Below are 5176 nucleotides of genomic sequence, written 5' to 3' on the forward strand. Positions count from 1 at the left end.
GGATCATGATAAAGGCTTCAAAAAACAGGTGAGGAGTACAACTGGCCTTTTTCACAAGCTTCATTAATTACTAATGTTCTAACGGTACCACTTCGCATTCTTGTGAGATATATCGCACAGCTAATGTATAACGGAACCCACCATTTTTTTTTAAAAGCTTTCCACAATGCCTTTTATGCCCGCAAGGGTCGTGGAAATATATATATTTTTTATTTTTTACCCACTACCGAAAAGCGCATTTGTGGCACCACAAAGATATTACGTATGAAATGATCAAGTGACATAGGTATTCATTCACTTTGCTTTTTGTACACGTCCCATGTGCTCTGCTCTTTCCTCTTCTCTTTCTTTCTTTTCTCAACGCAAAAAATTTGCTTTTGCTATTCAGTCTTTACTCTTGCCATCGCATCCGTATATGACAATGAAAAATCACTCTCATGACCTCATCGTACCTTCATTTTCAAGGTCAATAAATAATCTAGCTTACCTGGCTCCACGTGTAAGCTAGATTATTCCCCAATATACAATCGTCTTTCATCTAGATTAAGCATGCGTTGCAAAGTTTAAAGGATAGCTACGCTAAGGGAGCCAGTTTAGAGACAAAAAAATTTAACCCCCAGGTTAGACACATATCCACCTCCAATTTAGAGGCAAAAAAAATGGAATATTCTTAAAATCTTGTTTATGTGTCATGTTGTGATTTGTTGAAAAGTGTACCATTATTGGGCCTTGAGTGTCTCTAATGCTTCAAAAAGCCTCAAAAGTTGAATTTATTCAAATGGAGTATTCAAACAAAATCTAAAAAATATTGATTTTGGTAATATTTAATTCGCCTTTTCATGAGGAGTCTCGAGCAATGTGTGAATATTAAAAATGATGAGATTTGTAAAATTCCCCCCAAAAATATCACGTCTTCACAAGACGCCTCTAAACTGGCTCCCTTACCCTATATTGAAACAGAGCAGCGTTGTTGTTGTTGGCAAGGGTACTATCCCCTATCTGCTCCCTTCAACCTCCTAATTGGAGCGGGCGGCAGCAAGCTCATTTTTCTACAGGAGTGTTGGGCGAAAGCATGAATGGGTGGTACATTTTTAAGGGTGGGTAGTTGTTTTTGATAGCTATTTTTTTCAAAAGTGGAGACTATTAAAATTTTTACAAATCGATTTTTTCCAGATTCTCCTTTTCAAGAGCTATCCGGGGATATATAACATGTCCTAGATTTTTTCATACACATCCAAAAAGAGCTGTCTCATACACAGCTTTTATGTCCATCCACTCATGCTTTCACGAGGACTCGTGATTTTGAAAATCATGTCCTAAATTTTCGCACTCCAACTTTGGGAGAGTCAATACCAATGGTTGCTGAAAGCCCTCTACATGGCGATTCCAACAAGCTCGCGATCATTGAGAATTTCATTTTGCTAAGAAAGACAAAGTTGTCAAGATCTTCATCTCTATACTAGCTCAAAGGCCAAGCAAATGACTCTTGTCAGCTTACCAAATGGCAAAAGGTCTCGTAGGGGGCTACTAGCACCAGAGCCAAATATTGCTATCTATAACAAGTGCGTGTATATCTTGTTATGAAGAGCCCTTCACCAAAATCCTCACATGGCTTTTAAAATACATATGAATTGAGCCAATCGTGTTAACTATGATATGGGCAAGCGTTTAGGATTTTAATCAAGTGATCCCTTTAGTTGTTGATTGATAGCTATCATAATCAATTGCAATTTTTATCATGTTAATGACATACTTCATAACATGATTTAGTTAAATTGGCTTAGGCCCTTACGAGCAAGGCAAAAAACTTAATGGGAGTGTTAACTACACAAAAACCTATATTTGGGGGTCTCTATATAAAGAATTTCTCTTTTACCCAATGTCACTTTCAGTACCACACTATTAGCAAAGACTACCTATATGATATGTCCAGTTGTTGTCATAATTAGCTTCTTAATTTACGAATCTGTAATGGTCTAATCTTGGATTAGTAGGCTTAATTGTCAATTGGATTGGTTCTTGAGGGACAATTAGGCAAGTGCGAATGCTTGGAGCATTACTCCTATTGTTGAAACGGATTGCCCTCAATCACCACCTCATTTCTTGTTTGGTAGATGTGTAATTTGTTAACTCCAAAGTGGTGTATCATCTTGCCAACTAGCTTGGGTAGGATCCATCCTTCAAGGGCGTAGGATGGTGTGAGTACTTGGAATATAATCCCTATTGTTGGGATACATTGCTCCTCGTTTATCCCATTGCATCAATAAACGCGTAGATTTGCCTTCTCCTAGGTGGTCTACAAAGTGGCTTGGACGAGCATCATCCTTGAGAAGGTTCAGGTTGGTGCATTTGATTGGAACATTAACCTATGGATTGCTCCTTGTTCATTCCATTGCATCCCTTATTTGGTACGCACGTAGTTTGTAGTTGGTCTATCCTCTTGCTTATTGGCTTGCGTAGCAGGGGGATGGGTTTAGTGAAAGTGCTTGGTACATTACATCCATTGTTGGGATGAATTGCTTCTTGTTCACTCCAAGGAATTGCTTGTTTTGTGGGCGTTGTAGTTCATCCATGCCTAAATGGTGTATCCGCTTGCCAAATGTCTGGGTAGTTGCCAACCTTGAGGGGGTTTAGGTGGATGTGAGTGCTTGGTCTATTACCTTTAGTCTAGGAATGGATTGCTCCTCATTTACATTATGTCGAGCCCTCTTTATGTATAGTTGCTTGTTAGGCTCTATAATTTTATTGATTGTATTTGTTTTGCCAATATCTAAGAACATAAGAAATGAACAAAACAGCATTCAATGCCCCATCAAGTAGAATAGCCTTAAGAAGAGGTGTTTGCACCATGAACAATTCTACTCATTGTAAAAGAAAGTATGGTGATAAAATCTCCTAGGTTGCGATAGTAATGCAATTATTGTATCAAAGCAAAGTCCATATGCACCCCCTACATAAGACATCACTTGCTTGGGGGTTATGCAGGATGTAAATGCAAGGGAGTAGGTGCAAATGAGGCTCACAAACAAAAGGGAACTACTATAAAAGATATCCGACCAAAACAAAGCTACTATATCATTTGTGAGCCAAAATCCCAAAGTTCTGTGCAACTTGATAGTCACAATAGAGACAATCGACAAAGATTGTCAATTGACTCCCTTTTGTTGAGCCAATTGAAGTCCAAAACATCACCTCACACTTTGAGCTTAATGCTATTTTGTAATGATAAGAACGTATCATAAATGCCACCATGGAAGTTGAAGAGCATACAATGCAAAGATTTAATAAGAACATAGTAAAGTACTATACTACCAATGTTATCAAGTAATGCATGTTAATTAAGCTTACTCAAATTTTGACTAGTTGTGTTACCTGGTAAGAGTCAGCTTCGGATTTGAGCTCTCTTTACTATTGAAGAAGCACTGCAACCTTCTTGAGTCTTATTTAGAATATGGGTAATAATAGTGATAGTTTCTTTAACCTGTCACTACTCAACATATGGCCACCTTGAGTAGTGATAGGTTCTTCAACCTATACTAAGCGTAAAAATCGGTACCTTGAAAATGAAGGGAGTCTCTACATTTGTTTTTGCGACAATTGCCATAAGTGAGTTCCTCATCCCAAGGCATCTGGCCACCCAACCAAAAAAAAAAAAAATCCTTCTAAATCAATTGCCACTAACTTCATGTGGTTTTCATGTGTTACCAATGAGAGAGAAAAACCACCATCTCAATAGTTCTCTTGAGAGAGATTATGGTTTCACAACCCCTTCTATTGCTCAATAAAGTTTTACCTTGTTTAGGGCTCTCCAACCAAGCACTCGCCTACATGAGTGTCATCTTAACATGTCATCCTTCAAAGTAGCCTCCAGTTTCCAACGAGGAGGGCGTTTCACTCAACATAACCTCTCGCTCTCGTTCTCTGTCTCTCTCTCTCACACACACACATATTGATTGGAGCAATCCCAAGCGATCTCAAAGATCTAGCCGAGTCTTGAACTCAATACCTCTTACTAAATGGGGAAAATACAATAACCAATCTACCACATGGTCCTACCGACATTAAAATTTTCTTCTTCGCTTCTCCTAGGTCCTATGATGTTCAAAATTCCCCCCTTCTCATCTTTTCTTTTCTCTATGAAAACCTAAGAGAGAAAATGAGAGCCGATGATGAGCCAAAAATGTCCATACTACCAAGATCACTAAAATAACCAATCCGAATGACCAAGGACCAGGATGAGTGAAGAAGCCACCAAGGAGAACCACAGAAAGCCACGCCAAAAGCACATTTAAGTGGTAGAAAGCCACGTAAGACAATAGTACACTTGCTCATGGTGGCTCTTACAATACTGCCTGAAGAGAATATAGGTGAGGCAAAGAGAGCACAAAAAATATAGGTGGAATTGCAAGCAAACTAATGTAAGGGAGAGAAACCAAGAGAAAAAAACAAAAACATGGCATGCACGTATGCGCACAGGCATTGGATCTGCTGCAACCATCAGATGCACAGCACATCAGCACAGAATCCAAACCTCGAGCCTCCGATGGGGTAATGGCAGGTCAGCTCTCGGAAAGCAATGAGGTGTTGACACCTCAGAATGTGTAACTGTAATGCTGCAGCCAATCATTGGCGTCGTGAGCAGAGCTGAGTGCCATCACAACCAAGTGCAACTATGTGACTTGCACGCACACACCGTATGAGGGCTCCCAGCCTCAGCGGGTCACCCATGATTAGCGGATATGGTCAGTAGGTGACTACACTGTCACCTTTTTTTCAGAATCATCATTAGGTGAAAACTGCACATGATTCCAGAAGACAAAATCGACTAAGCCTAGAAAATCCTTGCACAAAATGAAATCATTTGCCTCTTTCTGGCAAGCCTCTCTAGCCTTAAGATTAGAGCATTGCTTGAAGAGGTAAACATTTGCTTTACGATACTTCTTGCCTGCTTCCCTTCTACTTTAAAGTCCAATTAATCCAAAGTCCATTGCTCAAAATTGCTTTCCCGACCGGATACACGTCCATATTATTTCAGGCTGGCTTCCACATCACACAAAAGAGACAACCGCAATTTTAATGTTGCAGACATTGTTATTCCATCGGGTTAGGTCCATTCATTTTTTAAGCTTATCACAAAAGCATAGAAAGAATCAAACCAATAGAAAGGTAGACGATA

The sequence above is a fragment of the Adiantum capillus-veneris genome, chromosome 18 (genome assembly GCF_014529385.1).
Source record: "Adiantum capillus-veneris isolate H3 chromosome 18, ASM1452938v2, whole genome shotgun sequence".
NCBI classification, from domain to species: domain Eukaryota; kingdom Viridiplantae; phylum Streptophyta; class Polypodiopsida; order Polypodiales; family Pteridaceae; genus Adiantum; species Adiantum capillus-veneris.